Source organism: Peromyscus californicus, unplaced genomic scaffold (assembly GCF_007827085.1).
Source record: "Peromyscus californicus insignis strain IS unplaced genomic scaffold, ASM782708v3 Scaffold_10__1_contigs__length_136768540, whole genome shotgun sequence".
NCBI lineage: Eukaryota > Metazoa > Chordata > Mammalia > Rodentia > Cricetidae > Peromyscus > Peromyscus californicus.
In genome coordinates, this window is record NW_026294391.1 from 106,387,608 (window position 1) to 106,411,890 (window position 24,283).

Below are 24,283 nucleotides of genomic sequence, written 5' to 3' on the forward strand. Positions count from 1 at the left end.
GAACACCTCATGTCCACTTTTTGGTATCTTTAAAAAAATACAATATTTTGTGCACAGTGGTCATCATACTATATTACACAATAATAGAGCTTGTAAATTTGTGGTTCTCTGACGACTTTGACATTTGCCCAACATCTTCCCAAACTACCTGAACTGATTTAGCCACTAGTAACAATTACTGTAACTCTCAACTTATATCAGAGCAACTTTTCAGATTCTATATAGAATGAGAGCAACAGATATTTACTACTTTGTGTCTGGCTTATTTATATTCTTGACACTTTACATAAATGGTGTAATATAAGATGTTGCCATTGTAACTGGAATCTTTCACTGAAAATAACTTTTTCAACTTTAACTCATGTTGTAGCATGAACCAGAGCTTCTCATCATGCTTCCTATTCATATATACATACATTTTATATATAAATAAAAACATATTTTCTTTATCCATTTAACACTTCCTAGACTTTTAGTCACATCTATTTTTACACTAGAAGAAATAGTGATATGAGCATCTAATCACATATGCATGAATTACTTTTCAAATGAGTAGCTTAAGTTTAAAAATTAATATAATCAGGACAAAAATTATAATATTTGCTTGGGAAAACATACTGATAAGGATAATGTATATGTAAAATAAAATTTCTTTATAGCAAGTCATTACACAACATTACTTTTAGGATGGAAATTTTGAAGAAGTTTTTAAAAGGAAATAAGTCTCAATATACTAGTTCTTTTGAAAAGTTTGTTATTAGCTTTATTTTTATTATGAAATCATCATGTCACTCTATAAAACAGAATAAAATGAGATTTTTATATCTTAAATCAAGTTTAAAAATAAAATGTCTATTCTCATTTATCCTTTGCTTTAACTTATATTTTATTCATTCTTTGCAAATTTCATGCATGGAATATAACTTGATAATATGTCCCTCCTATGTTTCCATGGCACCATCCCATCACATCTGATTCTCAATTTCATGTCCTTTTCTCTTGAATATAATTCACTGAGTCAAATTAGTGTTGCTCATATGGTCCTGAGTATGGAGTGATCCACTGAGGCATGGATACAAATCCAATGAAAAGGTACTCTTCCTTCCTCAGCAGCCATTAACTGCCAACAGGGTTTTAGCTAAAGGTGGGGCCTCAGCATCTTCTCCCAGCTGGGAAAAACTGGCTTGATCTTGCACAGGTCTTATCTAGGTAACAGCTGCAGTTAGTTCATGTATGCAACAGACTTGGCACATACAGAAGACTGCATTGCATAGCCCTCTTCCTCATCCTCTGACTCTTACATTCTTTATATACCCTGTTGTGGTTTGAATGAGAATGAACCCCATAGGCTCATATACTTGAGTATTTGGTTCCCAGTTGGTAGAACTGTTTTAGGAAGGATTAGGAAGTGTGGCCTTGTGGGAGTAGGTGTGTCACCAAGGGTGGGCTTTGAGGTTTCAAAAGCCCATGCCATTCAAGTTGGCTCTCTCTCTCTGCCTTTTGCTTGTGGATCAGAGGTAAGCTATCAACTATTACTCCAGGGACATGTCTGCTTGCCTGTTGCCATGTTTCCTTCCAAGACCATCGTGGCCTCACCTTCTGAAGCTTGTAGCAAGCCCACAATTAAATGCTTTCTATTATAAGTTACCTTGGTATCTGTTCATAGCGAGATAAAGGTAACTAAGACACCCTTTCCTCCTCAAAAAACATCTACTTTCACTATAAAGTACAAATAACAATATTACATTATTCCAAGGCTTCAAAGGTCAAGTTTACCTTTCTATTTTCCATTTATGTCCCTATAAGGTAATCTGAAATCTGAAGAACTGGGACCTGAATAATATAACACACTTTCATGGTATAAACTTATGATGGTTCCTGTATGTGTAAACTTGGCTATGCTTTAATGTTCATTTTCAGCTCAAACATCAGTCTAGATGGTACTGTGAGGAAATATTTTAAGTAGTATTAAAATTTAAGCCAGTAGACACTAAGTAAAGCTCATTATCCTCTATAATGTGGGTAAGCTTCATCCAGGCAGTTGATAGCCTTAAGCAAAATGACTGAGGTCCTCGAAAGAAAGAATTTTTGCTGATAGACTACCTTCAGACTCATGCTGTAACATTCCTATTCTCTATGGTTCCTTGCAAAACTGCCATGAAGACTGATAGCCCCACAACAGCATAAGCCAGTTTCTTAGGAGTCTCATAGCCATTTCCTCTCTATGACTTGTTAACATATTCTAGACAGTTATACAGAAACACAGAGTTTATACTGGTTCTTTATGATGACAAATCTTCATTGTTAATTTTACTGGATTTGTAATCACTTAGGAGACACTCCACTGGCCATATCTATGGAAGTGTTTCCAGGGAGGTTTAAATGAGGAGAGATGACTAACTCTGGAAGAGAATGACATTACACTAGACTACAATTAATGCAAATGGAAAAGAAGGATGCCTGTAAGCAGTAGTAGCTGTATCTCCCCATTTCTCGACTTTGGATACAATGTGCCTGTTTGCCTCACGGGCCTGTAATGTCCCTTGTACACTGTGATCAATTGTACACTCAAGCCATTCCTTCCTTTAGTTTTTCCTTGTCAGGTATTTGATAAAAGTGCAATAAAGTCAAGTAATAAACTGTTTACTTAGAGAACCCTGCCTAACAAAAGAATCAGTGTCTATTGATATTGGGGAATGCTTCTCAAGTCATTTCTGTCAAATCTAATCATTATAGAGTTGGAAAAATTGACAAGAGTTTAAGTGATATGTATGAATATGCACACAGACCACAATGGCAAATGGTAATCTAAGAATCATTTAGGATGACGATTTGCAATAAAAATTTTAAAAAGCATGAAAGAATATGGTTATGAAAAGATTTCCCAAATAAGTGAGCTTCAGAAAGTTGAAGGGTAAAGTAAAATTATAAAATTATCATTTTAAACATATACAATGTGTTGAAAAACATTCAGTTTCCTAGTTTCCTTAAACTACTTTATAGTATAATTATATGGTTCCTGGAGGCTAGTTATAATTGAATTATAGGGTGTCTTATTCACAGCCTAGCTGGAGAAAAAAATTGCTCAGCTCTGCTTTGCGGTTCTCTAAACGCCTGCTAGAATACTCATGAGGCAGCTTATAATTCAATTATAACTCCCCTCTGGGAACCATATAATTATATATAAAAGACCTAAGCCATCATGTGTTCTCCAATTATTTTTTGTTATGAAAGGATTTGTCTAAAATCTTATATTAAATTTGAATAGGTATGAGTCACTTTGAACCTCAAGATTTACCCAGATACTAACACAATAAAGCATATTCATCCAGGTGTAAGATACTAGGAATAAATTTATTTACCCTAACAAAAATAATGCAAAATATGTATATATTTCTCTGGACACACAGACATACACATGCACATGCACACAGACACACATTTATACATTAAACTTCATGCATACATACAAACATCACTGTCCACATGAGTAGACTCAATAAACTGCATATAAGAACATTCTAAAACATGGCAGCTATGTTTGAAATAAAATTTGGTGAGGTTATTTTCTAAAGTGTAGAATAGCAAGCATTCACATTTTAGTAAGTATCAGTGATCTAAAGAAAATGTAAAATATATGGGTGGAAATATACAGATAATATAAAAATTATATGTAATTTTATATAAGTGGTTTGACTACATGAAGAGTTTGGTGTTTTGGTATTTAAAAGTGGGGATTTATGTATTTGTGTACGTGTGTGTATATGTTTGAACTACAAGTATATATACTTGTTTTCAATTAATTAATTTATTTTTTATTACTATGTAGAGCTGCATGAGGTCTTTTCATACAACTGTACATTTCATGTACATTTCATGTACACCCACATCCCACTATCCTTTCATTTTTCACCTTCCTCTCCAGTTACGCCACTTTCCTTCAAAGATTGTTTCACTTCTACTTTAACCTACATCAGATATTTAAAACATTCAGGACCCACAAACACATTCATCTTTCTAATGAACATGACAATAAAATAAGTATTTAAAATTACTTGTACAATAACTGTGCCTTGAAGCTAAAAACAAAGGAGTATATCATGTCAATTCATTAATGGTCCAAAATACTATGTATTTTGCAGAATAAGTCATGAGGACAATTGATATTGATCTCCTTCTTTGGAAACTTGCTCTCCCTCTCTGCCTCATTCATTTATTAATTTTCCAGATAGTCACAGAACACTAGCTCTGTGTCTGGCATCATGCATTTCTTCACTGCACAAGTTCTTTTGGAAATGCATTTGACCTCATGAATATGCACACACACACACACACACACACACACACACACACACACACACACACCTCCCTCTTCTAGGAGGTTTTATCTAATTATCATATTTTAAACAATGAATTGAAAGTCTGTAACTTGTTTAAGTCTACAAGGATTTCACATCTGTACTGTGTTTAGTATTGTGCTTGGTTAGATATTTGGGAAATAAAGGATATTCATAACAGACTGTACTAAAGCAAATCTTAATTTTAGCTGAAGAGTTAATGATAGCTTAAAAAGGAAACCCAGGAGTTGATAATGAGAACCAGCGAGGGTAGTTAAGTGTGAAGATACAGAGACAGAGCATACTGCAAATTATGCATACTCTCCATGTTTGCCTCTGAGATATTATAAGACTGTATCATGTTTGTTCTAATAATTCATCTTTTCTATTTCTAACCTATGTCCTCAAATAATAGAATGAAAGACTGAGATCCTAGGGTATGAAGTTATAATGTAGGGCTTCCAGCTCTGACACTAACTATAAAATTTTAGAAAACTTACTTGACCTCTTTATGCCTCCATGCGTTCATATGTAAGATAGAGATAATAATAGAATTTATCTGAAAAAGTTTTTGTGAAAGCTTTGAGAAAAATGATACGGGCTAAATGCTTTGAGTAGTTTGTGGTGCACTGAAAGTACTCAGCAAGTTAGCTATTATAATATACTTGTCATTACCTTCTCTATCATCATCATCATCATCATCATCTTGGAAAATGATGATTAAAGGAAAAAGAAGGGAGATTCCCATAAGCTAATGAATCACTTGTGGCTAGATGCCATTTATACTGCCATATTTTAAAGGGGATGCTAAGAGATAAAAATAATTTCATATATCCAAGACAAGAGCTTGACTACCTAAACCTAATACTATTATATGGATGATACAGATTGGAAAAATGCAGAAGTAGAGACATTTTATTTAGGAAAAAGTTAAAGATAGATGAATAACAATACTGCTAGTCAGTGATATAACAACAATTGTCAAACATATCCTGGGATAAATAACTAGCTAACCCTTATTTTATATATATATATATATTTATATATATATATATATATAAATAAATAAATATAAATATAATATATATATAATCTTTCTAGTAAAAAAGAATTATTTTTAAAACAAAAGCCTAGCTGAGGCATCAGTAATAATAAATTGAAGGCCAAGATTCATGAGGAGTGGGAGTTAAAAACATTTATGTTTCTTGGCCCATATGAAAGACATCTAAGAATATTGGCTTATCTTTACTCTAGGAAGCCACTGGCTCTAATAGTTACAGTGAATTAGGTTGCTTCATCTTAATGCAGGATTAATAAGTTGGTAGGAGAAGGAAATGGGTTATACATACCTTATATCAGTATATTCAGTAAGGCATCATATGAAGTCCTTCACAGTATGCTACTATATGATTACACACACACTTCGTGTGTGTGTGTGTGTGTTTGTGTGTGTGTGTATGTATGTTTAATGCTGACACAATTAGATTGGAACATAAATACATTAACAATAATACCAAAGGAAACAAGAGATTGAGTAATCATCGTTTTTAGTGCAGAGAGACTAGGAGGTTTTATTTTGATGTATGTATGGTGACCTGACAGAATGATGATGATGAGTTGAGCACAGTTCACATGACAGTAAAGGTCAGCTCTGGAAAGTAAAAGACTGAGTCCCAGTTGGATTCCAGCGCCCCCCTAAACACCTACATCCTGTACCTAATTTGTAATCATCTTCAAAAGGCCATTAGGTCAAATACAATGCATTTAAAAGACTGTGACTTGGATAACTAAATGTTCCATGTTTGCATGCTTCATGCCACATATCATGCAAGTGGTGTGGGGAACTCAAGTAACAGGAATAGTTGAATTCTAAACCTTTTCCTAAGCCCAAATTTCCATTTAAATTGGGCAAACTGGTAGGAAGCTAGTAGCTACAAGGGACAAATGGTCAAAAAGCTTAAAGCAATGAATTCAGGATTGTCATAACATTAAGAGCACTCCATATACAACTTCTGCCTAAGTCAGGTTTTGACTAAAACTCAGATGTCTGTGATTTGTTTTCCAGTTCCATTTCCTGCTGGCTTCTAGCCCAGAGTCTCTCTCAGCAATAAGCATGTTTCTGAGCAGAACTACTTATGTTAATGAACAGAAGCTGAGAATTAGTAGCTGTTTTAAACTCCCTTCATTGTTGTTGCCTTCTTTACAATCCCCAAAGAGTAGACTGCATAAGGGACAACTTGCAGCATTAGAAGGCTCACTGAACTGAGGTAATTTCAAGGTTATGTAATAACTTTGCTAGTTCGTTTTCCCTGGGTCTTAATTTTGTCATCTAAAAAAAGGTGGCAGCACATTAATTGGTCAGAGGTCACATTCAAACTAAAAATATATTGTAAGTCTATCAATACTGTGGAGACTTTTGAATAGTTTATAATACTTATTCAAGCAACTGAAAAAGCAATGAAAATCAACTATTATTTCATATAGTCAATTAAACTGAACAATATATTGTCAAACTACATATTTTATTCAGATAAGGCTTGGAATGTAGGCAAACATAGTTTGATTTCTCCTTCTGACTATAGAAGCCTGTGCTGCTGAACCCACTGGAGTGATTTTTTCTAGGCAGGTTGTCTTCAAATTACAGTAACCTATTTTCATTTTCATTTCAATTTACATATTTTTTGCCAAAATAAGTCATTTATTTAAATGTAGAAATGCTTGGCATAAAGGAAAAGTAAAAGTCTCAAACATATATTGTTTATAGATGTATGTTTTCAGGCCCAAATAGCTTATTTTCAGATGTATTTTCTTGAGAAACAAAAAAGGCAGCTCAGATCATGAATGTTTCCTTTCACGGTATGAGAACAGTAGTTTTCAGAAGTGCATGAACCATATTAACTACTAAATCTCATCATACTACTCCCAAGGAAAGACTTAACATTTCTTAGAATCTAAGTCGAGTCATATGGGAAAATCCAACCCCATCAAACATTAAATGATAAGAGTGTCTTTCCAAACATTTTAGACCATTTATTCCTAAAGGTAATATTAGCGTTCTCATAGATTTTACTTTGTTATATTGCAACCTTCTGGATGAAAGAAATTTTGTCAGAAAGTCCAAGGGAAAGAATTTTAAATGCTATTTGTTGACACAAAGAGGAGTATGCTATTAATCCAGTGAAGTTTTCCCCCTGCCCAGTCCTCTCTTATTTAAAAGGCATTGTTATCTATTTATCATTTAAAAATTTTCAGTTTATCCATTGTCTCACTTTCCCAGGCCTTTAGTAACTCATGCTCATTCATAAAAGGCAATGTTCTTTTATGACAACTGAATTGTCTTTCAAAGACAATTGGTGAGGTAGAACATGGTAGGACTGTGGCTTTTATAACGGTGGTTAAACTTGAAGGAGCTTTCCTAAGTAGTTACTTCTTCTGTTTGGATTTTTGTGGGGTTTTTTGTTTGTTTGTTTGTTTCAAAAGGGACTTGTTTGTGATTTCAAATCTTTACCTAGAGAAAATTACTTCAGGCTCCCATCTAAACCTTTAAACTCCCCTACTTTTCCATCCCATCCTTTGTTGAGAGAATAAAAGTTGGCTTTGAAATAGCCTGCAATTTTCTAAAATTTCAGTGAAAAGTTGATTTAGAATTGACCTGCACTGTTTTGAAAGACACATGTTCAAAACAAGAGTAATAACTAACATTTAGTACCATACACTGAAGTACATATAATTTAAAGTGAAACACTCTGATTTGCATTGCTGAACAATGAACTATGAAGTTCTAACAAGTCATTGACTTGGAAATAATCAAAACTATTATTATGATTCACTGAGAATTACAAACTGTCCTGGAAGAAGCCGGCTTGAATGAAAAGAGGTGATGATGTGACAATTTGATGAGTTTCCATTTGTGATGAATTGTGCTGTATCAGTTGCCAAAAGACATTTTTGTTAGATCTTCTCAATGACTCCCTTTTTGGTGGATATAGAAAAAGTTCAGAAAGCTAATTAAGAAATAGAGAGGAACAAAAATAGCATGAAGATTAAAGTTTTTTTTTTAAATCCCAGGATGTTAAAGAGTGAAAAGAAAGGTATATGATGGAAGTTTAACAATCAGGTTATGGATTTAACAAATAGGAAATCATCATGTTTTTGAAAGAAGTTATGTATCACCTCAGGAAATTGATGAATGGGGTTCATGAACAATAAAAAGAAAATATATAAATAAGTTCAATTTAGGTATGGCATTGGAGCTATAGTGGTGAGCATAGCTGTCTTCTAATTAAGTTAAATCTAAGGAAAACTATGTAATCAGCTTAGTATTTAATAAGAAGTTCATATTATACATGAGAAGAATATATAATGACTAAATATGATAATATAAATTATTTAATGGAAACATAGATTGTAACCCAGAGTATGAAACATATTAGGAAATTGTTTACTGACAGAAGGAGGTGGCTATGAAGAATAAAAATGTCTATGAAGAGTTTTAAAAAGAGAAAATATTAGAGCTAGATCTTGAAGACATAGTCCATGAAAGTTTCCTTGTCTCAGAAGGAAAAATGGGATATTGCAGAGGAGAGAAAGCATTAGCAAAGACCTGAAGGTAGACAGCATGAATGATTTATTAATGAGGCAGAAATCTTCAAGATAACAGTACAATAACCTCTATGCAAGCAATAAGAAATGTCAAGGCTAAAGTCAGGCAGGGCAGTTATGTTATGGAAAATAACTTGTACAAAATCTCATGGACAATAGTCAAATGTAACTTTGGAGTAGGAGAGTTTTCTTAATATTTTTCTCATTTTCTGAACAATGTGACTACTTGTTAATATTCTGTCCAAAAGGAATATGATTAACTGTTTTCAAAGACACGAAGGGTTATCATGATGAAAAGTATTAGATGTGTTAGCTGGTTGTGTGATGGATTTGATTCTCCTAAGAATAAAGATTAGGGCCAGGCGGCGGTGGCACAGGCCTTTAATCCCAGCACTTGGGAGGCAGAGCCACGTGGATCTCTGTGAGTTTGAGGCCAGCCTGGTCTAAAGATCGAGATCCAGGATGGGCACCAAAACTACATGGAGATACCCTGTCTTGAAAAACAAAAACAAACAAACAAAAAAGAATAAAGACTAACTGAGATTGTCAGAGATAGAATAACTGTTTCAGATATTTCCCATAACTTCCTTATTGCCTAAAGCAATATTTTCATAAGTGTTACATAAGGAGAGTATTCGGAGAAGGCAAAAATTTGAGTTCATTCTAAACTGGAGATTCTAGTCAGTCTTCCATACAAATCTCACCACTATCTCCTTTTTAGCATTTTGATTAATCATAAATATTTTAAGTTTACCTCACCCTTTTGTTTACTACATGATTTACCTTCACTTGTTTGGCTGATCCCTTCTGGATACCATCATGGAGTCAGCCTACATTTCCAACCAAAATCTCATATCACAAAGTGAACAGACTACTTTCTTCTCGAAAGCAGCCAGATCTCTCTTTACTAATTAGTATTTTATGTACAGTAAAGCCTTAATTAAATGAAGCTCAACTAATGAAACATTTAATTTCATGTTCTATACTCAAATGTTTATGAGAAAAAGAAGCCTGACGACTGTGCAAGAAGCTATCTTGGATTTACTAAAAGAGAGACAGTTTTGTCTCACAGGATATAGTGTGCTGCCATAAGGATTCATCCTAGTACCCTACTTTACCTGCACAATAAGAACCAGTTTCAGAATAAAGAGCATAAGACTCCGAGAAAATAATATAGATACTAAAGTAAAACACAATTGTCTTCACTAAAGTGTACTTACCAAGATAATTAAATGGACTACAGTTTTATAATACATTTCAACTACAAAGACTGAAATAAAAATATATGTGCTACTTCATTTTAAAATGCAGTAATTAGCATTTGCCTCTCTATGTATTATAGTTAATTAAGACTTTTCCATGTGACAAATATATGTTTATTACTGTTATGTGTGAAGGAAAAAGAAATAGTTTATCTCTATAACTATCATTGTATGGTACCTAGGTATTTATAAATAATTTTGAGTAAATTAATAAACAAATAATTACTACCACTAACCTTCTGGAACATACTACACTTTTCATGTTCAAAGAATTGCTATCTCTGTATTTAAATATTGCTTTCAAGGTTTTAAGTGGGATACAAATGTATTGTGTAAATATATCTTATTAAGCCATAGAAAACTAAAATTTATCTTAAAGGTCATCAAGGACCACACAATGTTATATTATTTTTAGTGATAAATGTACAATGAAAATATAGGGTTTCCTTTCTATGAGTTCTGTAATTTTTAATTAATTATATTTTAATTTATTTTACATACCAACCACAGTTTCTCCTCCCTCCTTTCTTCCCACTCCCTCTCCCTTCCTCTTCTCTGCTCTCCTCATCCACTCCTCCTCTGTCTCCATTCAGAAAGGGGAGGGCCTCCCATGGACTTCAACAAGCATGGCACATCAAGTTGAGGCAGAACCAAGTTCCTCCCCTGTATCAAGGTTGGGCTAGGCAACTCAACCAAGGACAGGCCCTGAACCCACTGCTAGGAGTCCCACCAACAGACCAAGTTACACAACTCTCACATACATGCAGAAGGCTTTGGTGCTTGAACTAGCTTTTGGGAACAGTCTCATTCAGACTCCCTAGATGTTGTTCCAGAGTCTGTGAGCTCCCAGGATCCCAGGTCAGCTGTCTCTGTGGTTTCTCCAGTCATGACCATGAACCCCCTGGCTTGTACAATCCCTCCTTCTCTCTCTTGCTCAACTATGTTCATAGCAGCATTTTGTTAGTTAGTTAGTTTGTTTGTTTTTTGTGTAATAGATAGAACTTTGAAACAGCCTAGATATCTCTCAACTGAAGAATGGATAAAGAAAATTAGGTGATATGGAAATACAGGATATAGATATAATAGGATAAAAGGGTGGATTGTTGACCCTACTTTTAAAGAGTAACTTGTTTAAAAGGTTTTACATTGGTATAGATTTTAGTTTATTGATACAAATTTAGAGTTGATTTTGTTATACTCTTGTTTAAGGTATTATGTTATGTAACTCATTTGAATTGTAATGGATAATTAAGAAATACAGATTAATAATTAGTCTTCTCTATGATAGTCAAACTTATAGTCATGTTAAGTTTTCTAGGTATACATAGATATAATTCAATTAGGTAGATAATCTTCAAACACTTCAAAGACTTACAGAATATGACATTTGAAATGTTTTAAAAACTTAGAATTTCTTGGACAATGAGACACATCTGCTCTTGGCAGCACCAATTTACTTCAGAGAGGAGGATGGGCATCGAAGACACTCCATATGAAGTTTATCTTCTTCTTGGCAAAAATAGCCATTTGGGAAAGAAACTGTTCTTGCCTGGACTGTTTGACAAAATGTTGTACCGACTGAACATGCAGGACCCATAGGAAGGTGACCACTGAACTTTGCAAGGCAAAATGGTCCTTCATGTTCCTGCTTTTCAAAAGAAACTGCTAGATATTCTACAGGACACAGAGAATAGTGACTGAGAGACTCTAGGACTGTGGGCTGAAAATGGATGCCCCAACATTACAAAAGAACTTTGGATGACGGTCCAGGCAGACAGCTGTCTCTGTCATTCTAGATTTTTGGAAGTTGATTACAATACACTTCCTGTTTATTTAGGTAAATATTATATCCTTCTGGAGTCTTTGATGTAGTTGAAGACTAGATAGTTATAATTATGGTTTTCCTTGGTTATGATAAGAGATAAGATAGATATTAAACCTTAAAGTCAAAAATATAGGATAAAGATATCTTTTTTATTTTTGCCAAATACAAATAAACTAGATATTATAACTATAATTCTTGCTTGATAACTGTTTTGTTACATGTAATTTTACTATGTTGAAGATAAAACCTTCCTTTTTGAATAGAAAGAAAAGGGGAAATGATGGGTGATATCGTTCTGTATGCTGTGAAAATGTATTGCTCTGATTGGTTAATAAATAAAGCTGTTTGGCCAATGGTGAGGCAGAATAAGGTTAGGCGGGACATTCTAACTAGAGAGAGAGAGGAAGGAAAAAGAGTAGAGGAGATGCTGCTAGCTGCTGCCAAGAAAAGCAAGATGTAAAGATACTGGTAAGCCATGAGCCATGTGGCAAAGTATAGATTTATAGAAATTGGTTAATTTAAGATGTAAGAGCTAGCTAGCCTGAGCCAGTAGGCCATACAGTTCATAATTAATATAAGCCTCTGTGTGTTCATTTGGGTCTGAGTGGCTGTGGGACCTCAAGGCTGCGGGAGCCGGAAAACTTCAGCTACAATGAGGTACATTTACAGAATGGAGTATTACTCAGCTATAAAAAAACAATGACATTGTGAAATTTGAAGGCAAATGGGATGAGATTAGAACAAAATTATCCTGAGTGAGGTAACTCAGACTCAGAAAGAGTTCTGTAATTTTTGTACAACAAACTGGTTCTATATTTAACAAGTTAGAAATAGACTTTTTTTCTGAAACCAGAAGGTGCTCAGAAATGTTACTATTTCACATTATAATTCTCAGAAACAAGGAAGGATGCTTTTCTTCTGTTTTATTGGGAGTGTATCTCGTGTGTTTATTTTATATCATTGGTACTCTAGAATCAATCTGATGATGTTTTAAGAGACAATAAAAGCCAGAACTATACAGCATAGATTTATCTATCAGTGACAGCATTGCAAAAGAGGCATTTACTGTAATTTGTCAGTAATTTATAAGAGTGTTAGCTGGGGGCCAAGAAAAAACGGAGTTTCTTTGTGTTATCAAACTAAAAACTTCTCCATTTTAAAGGATGTATAATTCTTGGTAAGTTAATTGCTTAGTCAGGGACTGTCATCAGGCATGATTTGAGGGATGTAATGAACAGGAACCCTTCAGAAGTTTGGAGAAGAAACTATAATAAAAGATTGTTGAACCTTCTAGGTTTAATAGGATTTGTCACAGCTCTCACATTTCAGATGTAATTTGGTTTTAAATCCTTTGACTAATGTTTACATAATAATATCAAGTCATGTGCTTTTTACTGGTTAAGGTGGTGGTGATAGACTTTTGCCTTATCATATTAAGAAATTGGAGGCTGAGGCAGGAGGATCACTGTGAGTTTAAGGGCTGCCTGGGATACATAATGAATGAGTCCTTGTCTCCAAATAACTTAAACAAACAAGATCATATTTAAAAAGCAACTTTAAAATTAACAGTCTGAAATAACAATATATAAAATTGACCCTTGATTCCCTTCCATCCTCGATAGATACTCAAGATGAAGACATAACAGCAAACACTCGTGGGCCACAAGGTTTCAAAAGAACCAAATATTTTCATCTAAACTATGAGAATAACAATAAAGAGAAATAAATCCCCCCCTCCTGTTTTAGTTTGTTAACTATAGTGCCACTGTTTGGGGGGAAAATGAGATAAATTGAGGAAGAAGAGATTAAAGGCTTTGTAAAACTTAATGAATAATAAACTAAAAATATCACATACTTACTTTGCTGTAATGGCCAGTCATAAAATGTACCTGTAAAAATAAAAATGCAATTTCAATTTCCTTGATCTTTTATGTTTATATTATCAAAAAATGATAGAGCAGTTTTAAAATTTTACATCAGTAAGGTCAGCTGAGGAATAATGGACTTTCACAAATTTCATTATGAATATTTCTTCACTTTTATAAAAGTGATTAAAACTTAAATAGAAGTGACATGTAATATTTTTCTTTTCTGTATCTTAACTGTCAATACTGATTGTTTCCATGGTATTGTAGGTATGTGGGAAAGAAAATGAACATTCTCAAAATAAACCATAGGATGCAAGTGGGCAGAAAACACTAATGTTTGCCAAGGTTCCTGTCCAGTTTATCACTTCAAGGTCTACCTAGTGCATTTTTACTTCATTAATCAATGGTTGAACACTTAAAGAGTTCCTTCCATGTCAGGGTAAATCACTCTCACACCCCATCACTGCAGGGCTGAGTTGGAGCAGATTATGCCACGAGAGATTACTGGGATGCTTGACAAACAAGTGTATAATGTTTCATTCTTTCCCTGTCAGGTGAAATTTAGTGGAATTAGGATTGACATCAAAGGCATTTCTGAAAAGGTCATGATCTTATCACATCACTTAGATCAAGTACTGTAAGTATTTGTTTCAGGATGGTTGAGAAATCTTTACAATTCTAGAAAACTTGGATAAGACATTCGGAGGTCCTCCCACCACAGTACATCATTGAATTTGTTGAAGAGCTAGAGGACATAATGTTGACATGGCTGCTTACTTAAATAAGATTGGATTGGAAGGCAACTTAGTGCTTATATGATACACTGAGTAGTCAGAAAAATATCGGTAAGTGGATCACCATCTATTTTACATCCATGGTCTCACAATACCATCTTTACCCTACTCACTTCCAGTGTGGTCATTTCCCTACCCTATCTTAAATGAAAAATTATTCTTACTTAGGCACCTGCCACATCACACCAATTCAAATGATACCACATCAATGTTCTATGACCTAAACTCTTCCCAAAGTGGCCTCTATAATGGAGAATGTTTTCAATTTGATAGGATTTGGAATGACCTGGAAGACACACCTCCAGATACACTTGTGAGTGATTATTCAACGGTTATGATTTTAAAGAAGTACAATAAGTTCATTGTGGTGGGAAGACCATTCTAAGAGTCAGCAGCACCATTTTCTAGGCTGGAATCCTGGATTACATAAAAAGTGAAAGTGAGCTGAGCACAAGTATTCATCACTTTCAGCTTTCTGATTGTGGTTACAATCTGACCAGCTGCTTGAGATGCCTGCCCTCTTAACTTCCTATCATGATGGATTATAACCTTGAAATGGGAGCCAAAGTAAACTCTTCTTAAGTTGCTTTTTGTGACAGTATATTATCAGAGCAATAGGAAAGGAAATCCAGTTTCATAATGGGTTGTTGCAGCACTAGACAGCTACAGCCAGATTAGCTCTATTCCTGGCACCAGTGTGCTGGTGTACTCCACTGTTCTTCTCTATATATCATTGATTCCTCTATCACATGAACCTCTTCATTTCTTCTTACTGCTTCATGGAACTTGTCACTCATATTCTATCAGTCCCTTTCCTATATTGGTTCTGATTTCAACAGTTTCTAATTTTCCACATTCCAATATTATAGATTCCTTACACTAGTTAGCTCTATAATAAAACAATTTTTCATCAGACTTATTTTACACTCCAGTATTATTATTTCAGTAGTCTTTCCTCTTCTTTTTCACATTTCCTCACCATGTAGGCAAACGCAACACATCATCTCCCAATAAAGGCCAAATTTGTTTAGAAGGCAATTATTTATTTCTTCAAAAATGATGGAAGATAGCATTTATATTTTAGTACTATAAGATTGCCACCATACAGCACTTGAAACTTTTAATTCCATCATGCTTCACTTACTTATCAACTTGAGAAAACCTAGAATCACTTGGGAATGAAATCTCAAGGAGGGATTGTCTAGATTGGGTTGACTTGTGGTCTTGTCTTATAAAGCATTATTGTAACTGGGTTAATTGAAACAGGAAGAGCCACCCTGTCTATAGATAGCACCGTTTCATAGGATACAACTATACTGGAAGAACTGTGGATGAAGTGAGACCAGCTGCCTCAAGTTCTTGAAGCCTTGACTTTGCCACTATAATGGAATATAACCAAGAATTTTCCCTTAAGTTTGCTTTTTTTGTATATATATATATATATATATATATATATATATATATATATATATATATAAATTTTATAATTTGATTTAATTTTACATATCAGCCACAGATTCCCCTGTCCTCCCTCCTCCCGCACCTCCACCTTCCCCCTAGCCCACCCCCCATTCCCATCTCCTCCAGGACAAGGACTCCCCTGGGGATTCAGCTCAACCTGGTAGATTCAGTCCATGCAGGTCCAGTTCCCTCCTCCCAGGCTGAGTAAAGTCTCCCTGCATAGGCCCCAGGCTCCAAACAACCAGCTCATGCACTGAGGACAGGTCCGGGTCCCACTGCCTGAGTGCCTCCCAGGCAGTTCAAGCTAATCAACTGTCTTACTTATCCAGAGGGCCTGATCCAGTTGGGGGCTCCTCAGCTATTGGTTCATAGTTCATGTGTTTCCACTAGTTTGGCTATTTGTCCCTGTGCTTTTTCCAATCTTGGTCTCAAGTGCTAGAGAGGTTCCCAGAAATCCACGATACACCCACAATAGACTACTGGCAATGGTCGAGAGAAAGCCTGAAATGACCTACTCTGGTGATAGGATGGCTAAACACCCTAACTGCCGTGCTAGAAATCTTATCCAATGACTGGTGGAAGCAGATGCAGAGATCCACAGCCAGGCCCCAGGTGGAGCTCCAGAATTCCAATTGGCGAGAAAGAGGAGGGATTGTATGAGCGAGAATTGTCGAGACCCTTAAGTTTCTTATGTCAGAGCGTTTTTCACAACAAAAAAAAAAGGAAACTAAGAAAACTTCATTATACGTTTTCCTTTATTTTTGAGATTACATTTAAGTTTTAAAATTTCTCCCTTCCCTTTCCTCCTTCCAAACCCTGCCATATACCCTTCCCTGCTCTCCTTCAAATTTATGGCCTCTATTTTCATTGTTATTGCATACATATACATATTTGTATAGACATATATATTCCTAAATATAACCTGTTAAGTTCATATAATGTTACTTATGTGCATGTTTTCAGGTCTGACCACTGGCATTGGATAACCAATTGGTGTGCTCTTGAGAAAGAATTGACATAAGATAAAATTTATTCACTTGAAATCTATAATTAAGTTAGTTATATTTTACATAATTTATTGAATTGTTCCACCATCACCAAAAATCAATTTTGGAAACTTTGTGCTACCCCCAAAACATCTCTTGTGCTCATTTGTATAATTTCCTATTCCTGTCTTCATTGCAGGAAACCATCAACCTGATTTCTGTATTTAGACATTGGGGTTTTCTTTCCAGAATAGTTCACGTGAATGGGATCACAAAATCCCTTTTGTATCTACATATTTTTCACATAGAGTAAGTTTTTTTTTTTGAATAGTTATTTGCCCGGGGTAAAACAAACACATTTGAATATGTGTTGAAGGACTGTTTCCAACATCACAATATTTTGGGAAATGCAGGAATGTGGGTCATAGAAAGTGGATCCTAAGTGGAGAATATGTATCCTGGGGATGACATCTTTGGAGGTTATATCTTGTCCTTTTCCCGCCTTCTTGCTTCCTGTCTGTCATGTCATATGAAGTAATTCTATTAAACCACATACTTCTAACATGATATACTACAAAGTCAAATCCCCAGAAAGAAAATGAAACCATCAATCAAAAGAAATCTTGCTGTGGGATGGTCTGTATGTCAAATGTGTTGCTGATTGGTCAATAAATAAATCACTGATTGGCCCGAGGCCAGACAGGAAGTATAGGCGGGACAAGGAGGAGAATAGAACTGGGAAGTGGAAGGCTGAGTCAGAGAGACACTGCCAGCCCCCATGATGAGAAACAGCATGTAAAGATGCCGGTAAGCCATGAGCCATGTGGCAAGGTATAGATTAATAGAAATGGATTAATTTAAGCTGTAAGAACAGTTAGCAAGAAGCCTGCCATGGCTATGCAGTTTGTAACCAATATAAGTCTCTGTGTTTACTTGGTTGGGTCTGAGAGGCTGTGGGACTGGTAGGTGAGAGAGATTTGTACTGACTGTGGGCCACGCAGGAAAACTCTAGCTACAAATGACGTCCTACATGGTGGCAAGAGTTTCCACCTAAAAACTGAGAAAAAAGATTCTAAAACGGAGCTAAAAACAGCTTCCTAATTGTCTCTCTCAAATGAGCGGCAGCTGTCGGTTTGAGCTACTGGCGGGTTCCTAGCGTGCGTGCATGCTCGACCTGCAGTATGGTGGGAATGAGGCCTCTGCAAGTGGCACATTAAGCTGTGTGGTGGATTTAGCCTTTGCTAGTACAAAAAAAAAAAGAGGTTTCTGGGCTACACGCTGCTTTGATAGAAGCATAGACCCACTATTTCTGAGAGTTGATGGCTCCCAGAGCTGGCAGAAAACGTATCACCGCCATGTTGGGAAGCTGAAGTGGGCGGAGCCAGAAGCCACAGCACCAGTGCCGTTTCAGGCTTAGAAGGCTGCAGTTTAAAGCAATAGGCTCAAGCTAATATAAAAAAATAAGCCACGTAAAGATGGCTACCACACAGAGAATCTGGATTATGTTCTCTTTGATATTCATAACTGAAGAAAAACATTTGATTACAAAAGCTGTTGAGTTATGCCAAAATGTATATTTTAAAGGTACCTTGACTTCAAAATTTGGATGTAAAGATATGCTGCTTTGGAAAGGAGGCTCTGCTTTTGTTTCCACAGAAAGCCAGAGGCTATGGATTTGTTCCAGATTAAGATACATCAGGTTTGACCAGCCAAGACCCCCTGAAAGGTCTCTGATGACACCATGGCCCAGATGATCCAACATCCAGAACTGTTTCAAGGCAACTGGCTCTGACGATACACCCTCATGGACTACTCCATAATCCTAAAATATTCTTTGTGTCCCCATAAGATACAGCGCCCCCCTCCAGCAGGAAGTAGTAAGAGAAGCTACGCCCAAATTCCCAAATATACCAAGCTGACTTTGGAGATGTGCAAAGGTTAAAACCTTCCTTTTTAAGAAAAGAAAAGGGGAAGTGCTGTGGGATGGTCTGTATGTCAAATGTGTTGCTGATTGGTCAATAAATAAATCACTGATTGGCCCGTGGCCAGGCAGGAAGTATAGGCGGGACAAGGAGGAGAATAGAACTGGGAAGTGGAAGGCTGAGTCAGAGAGACACTGCCAGCCGCCATGATGAGAAACAGCATGTAAAGATGCCGGTAAGTCATGAGCCATGTGGCAAGGTATAGATTAATAGAAGTGGATTAATTTAAGCTGTAAGAACAGTTAGCAAGAAGCCTGCCACGGCCATACAGTTTGTAACCAAGTGTTTACTTGGTCAGGTCTGAGAGGCTGTGGGACTGGTAGGTGAGAGAGATTTGTACTGACTGTGGGCGAGGCAGGAAAACTCTAGCTACAAAATCTTCCTTCCATTCAGTTGTATTTTTAGTTATTAGTCATAGCAACAAAAATAACACCAGATGTTTTAGGTATTAGGAATAATGTTATAAACATTTGGATATAAGTTTTGGTACAAACATGCTTTTGTTACTTTTATGCATATACCTAGAAGTACTTGATTAGATCATTTTTTCACATGGTAAATTTTTGTTGAAATTTCTTTCATATCAAAATAGCATACCTAAGAAATATCAGTGTTTACAATAAAATCCAACCTCCTTGACTCCATAGTTTACAGTATCCCCACATGCCCACACATTAAATAATCCTCAAAGTCTTATTTCTTTAAGACCATCTAAGGTTCTCATTTAATTTTTTTGCTAAAATTTGTAATTTGCCACATGACCATTAAGTTTCTGGTCTATATCATAGTATTTAAAAATGAATATCTGCTGAAGAGATAGCTCCAAAATGTTAGAATGTGTTAGGCCACTCAATATTATGTTAAGTAATGCATAATCAGGTTTAGCACACCTTTAATCTCGAAACTTGGATGGTAGAGGCAAGATAAAAAGCTGATGGTTGCCTTTTGCTAAATAAGTAATTGAATCCAGTCTGGAATATATGAAGTACTGTGTGTATATATGTATTCTTGTTCTATAACTAGAATATAAAATATTGAAAATTAATGACTAAATATTATACATATTTTGAAATCTTAGTCCCAAAATATACTGTAGCAAAAGAATGTAATTGCTGTTTTTAAAAAGAAAGTTATTTATTATGACTATTCTAAATCCATTGTAAGGTGTTTTTTTTTGTATGTGTGTGTGTTTAGTCTTTTCTTTTGGTGTCAGCAAAGCACTAGAAGCTCCATTGAAGCTCCATCAAGATCTACAGTCAGATCACACCATAACAACTTGTCCTTTATATGGAACTGTTCCAGAAATACATGTCTGAATTTTATGTTGTAGTCATTTAGATCTTCATATTGTGCCTGAATTTGGAATTTCCCTATACATTTTAAGATACATACATTAGACCTACTCTTTCCAGACTGCTTAACAACTACTTATTGAGGGAAAATGGTGTGTGCCTTTATTTTGGATTCTGTTGACCAACATGGTAAAAAAAATAAGTACATTTTGGTTATATACTTCTTCCAATATTTGAAGCACCATAGAGTCTTTCACAGTGATGTGTTCTTGTTCTAGAAGAGTGGCATCTGGATTTAGTCTTATGTGTCCAGTTTACATTTCTATTTTCTTTTCTGCAACAAAGACAAGGCTGGTACAAGAAAATCTCAGTACTCTTTCTTGCTTCTAAAGACTCTTACCACCTTTCTGGATTCTTTTCATTCACTTGATATAAACGCATAACAGCTTTGTGGCCTCTGTAATACTCATCATATTTAAAAATTCATAAGTATTCTTTATGTATAAAAACTTCCTTCATAGGACAATCTGCTGCCCTGGGTTCCCTCCTTTGGATATACCCCATATCAGCTCTTTTATGTCATTAAGTGTATACTTTCATTTTCTGCTAGGCATTTTCTTCATTAGAAAAAAACACAATACAAATATGACTTGTGGACATTAAATACTGTCATATTTCAAAAGCAATGGAGCATTTTCTCCATTAAACTGATAGGAAACATGAGCATGAAATTTGAAAAGGAGGAAAATAATTGAAAAATGGGAAGTTCCCTATAATTTTCATCCAGAAAATCTATTTAAACAATTATTTCATTTTTTAAAATAGTATTTTACCTTATATATAGTCTTGAAAGTACCTAAAGTAGTATGTTAATTTCAAAATGTTTTTAGATAACATTTATACAGTTAATAATAGATCCTGTTACCATGGACCCATAACTGATTTTTTTTATCTTCAAGTATTGATTTTTCAGCAATTAAGCCTTTAGCTCTAATGTTTCATTAACAGGTTTTTATATGAATGTAATTATTTGGATGAGAATATTGAAAACATTTCCTAGTTGTAAATGATACTTGATTTGGAAGGAAAGCAAAGGATGAAGGAACTGTAATCAAAGCCTTAAAGATAGAATATGATTCAGGTGACTGAATCAATATCAGACAAAATGTTTTCTCATCTGCAAGAACACTTGGGACTAAAAAAGTATGCTCACAGATCCTCCAACCTAATACTATCTCTGCTTCTATCTTTGACTAAAATTCCACCCAATAAATGCTTCATAGGAACAGTAAAATGTATTAATGAGCAGGAATGGGGTAAATCCTTTGAAATTATTTTTCCCTGGGCAAATAGAACAAGGACATTATTAGTGGTTTAATAATCTGCCAATACTATGACTATAAATCAACTTCAGTGATATTGTTTGTGCCCAGACTCTCATTATAGTACATCTGGACTTGAACCAGCAGTATTGATCATTTTCTTTGTGTTCTGGACGACTGCTTCAGAGTAGTACTTACTAATTAAAATGTGATAGCTAGCCTAAGTGTAGAAACAGATGGAGAGAGACAATGTTTTCATATTTGGATTACTCTCATCGAATGGAATATCATAATGTAATATCATAACTCATACCAATGAAGGAAAGAGGCAATGAGGGGAGAACCTGGACATAATGACAAGTTATTTTGGCAGTGAATAGGGAATTTGAAGCAGACGACCAACTTGTAATTCTGGAAGGAGAAGAAGCAGTACCTCAGTAAATGGCAGAAGTGGAAGTACTTCACAGAGAAGTTTCAGATGTCCACTTAATATCAGTCTGTCCTAACAAGCTTTCAAAATTCCAAATTGTTACATAGTTAGGAGGAAGCAGAACTGTAATGTGAAGCCAATTCAGTTATTTTAAGTAGGAATTTCATTTCAACATTTGTTAACTGCATAAAACAAAGGCAATGTTTTCTCAGAGAGTCATCAGGCTGAATCCTATAACAATGCCTTAAAACTTGTTACTAAGCCTCTGAATTTCAGTTGCTTAATTCATAATTATTGTGAAGAATTCCAGGCATTGTACGGTGTTTAACATGGTAAAAATAGATCCTTAATAAACAGGAGTTATTATAATTAGAATTAATTATTTAGTAAGAAAATATGTACATTTCATACACCATACCTCATTACTTACTGCTCATTTGTAGGAATTTATCTTATTTGTAGCATCTATTTTTTACATTTATTATGTATCTCTTGGTAGTTACAGCTATAAATGAAATCTATTGTAATGGTGGTAAATATTACAGAAATAGTAGATGATTGGAAAGGCACAGAAAAGAAATGTATTTGTCCCATACATAAAATATGTTGGCATTGTGCCTAAGGATATGAGCCTTGACATTAAATAGTTTACCATATATTGTTAATAAGTTAGCCAATGTGCTCTAAATGCTTAGTAAATATTTGTACCTATGACTGCAACAAGTTTGTCTGTTTAATGCCTGTTAATATATTTATTACCCACAATATAAGTAGAAGACTTTTTTCCCATTTTGCTGGTGAATAAACACTCAGTCCTTAAATGAAACATTAATGTTACACAATTAATAAACTCAGCATCAGGATTGAAATCTGTCTCTAAACCCTATGCTCTTAAAACACCTTACTATACTATCTCTCATGTGAATCAATCAATCAATCAATCAAGTACAGACAACATACTTAATATGCTGTGGATGGAATACTAAATGAGCTTAACAAGAAAAAGTGTGAATAAAATAGATAATAAATTCATCTAAAAAATTAAATTCTGTGCTTCATTCATAAAAAAGGAATCACAGTGAAAAAGCAAAGGAGGAACAGATGAATTTATTAACTTTCCAGTAGTCTCTGAGTATGCTTTTTCATTTTCATTCATCAAAGTCCTGAGAAAGAAGTTTCTTCAATATAATATGTTGGACATATTAGAGCAATATATTTGAAGGACATATTTTTATCTTAGAACTTGTAATGAAAATCTATCTCTGTATTACAAGTATTTTTGATACACAATACACACTTTATAATGAATTATTTTTTCACCTTGCTCAAATTTCATTTCTAATGGTTACTTATGCTCTTCCACCAACATTTCTCAGATAAACTTCTTTTTGTTGTGAGAATAAATTATTGACTACATTATTTCTCCATTGTCCTATCCATTCAAACAGGCTACAATAAAATCCTGGTATGTCATTTTCATGGGATGCAGAAAAGAAAACATCATAAAGAGGAAATGATAAAAACAAGATAGATTGCTCATTGGAGACATTCCCCAGAAGCTCTCTCTGTAGTAGGCAGCTGTGCATTCACATCTCTTTCAGGACAACATGGAAGGAATCACGTATTTGTTATATTACTGCTTTTAAAATCAACCAACCTACTGTCAAATATTATGTTTATACATGATGTAATGTGTGACAATAGCCTGTGGTTGAAATGAAAACAAAGTTCATTACCACTATCTTGTCTCACACATTTGAAATTCAGATAACTGAATGCCTTAGATCTGCTGTTCTATAATGTTTTCCAGATAGGCTCTCTAGTGACATACTAGTCAAAATTGAAGTCATGGAAAGGAACACTTATATCAGCAACATGTGGAAATACAGAATCTAAAATCCCCCCCCCAAAAAAAAAATAGAGAATCAGCATCAAATGATAACAAGAACTCTGGTGATTCCTTTGTTCATTAAAGTTGGCAAAGCACTGCTCTAGAAATGACAAGAGCTAAAGAAACCATTTTATTTCATTTTTTCTCTTTGACAGGTGATAAGGATATTCAAAAGACACCAATAAACCATTAACAGGAAAATGGTAAAATTAATAAAATATTCAAAAATAT

The 24,283-nt window shown here is 34.8% G+C and overlaps 1 protein-coding gene across 5 annotated transcripts in view; it reads right to left on the bottom strand.

The window, feature by feature from the left end:
* The window catches only part of Tenm1 (teneurin transmembrane protein 1), an 820,708-nt gene that overhangs the window by 656,826 nt on the left and 139,599 nt on the right, over window positions 1-24,283 (bottom strand). For all 5 annotated transcript variants that reach the window (XM_052738708.1, XM_052738728.1, XM_052738717.1 and 2 more), the window contains one exon: window positions 13,886-13,915. The gene's annotated coding sequence lies outside the window, so the exon portion shown is untranslated. The remainder of the gene's footprint in view (window positions 1-13,885; window positions 13,916-24,283) is intronic.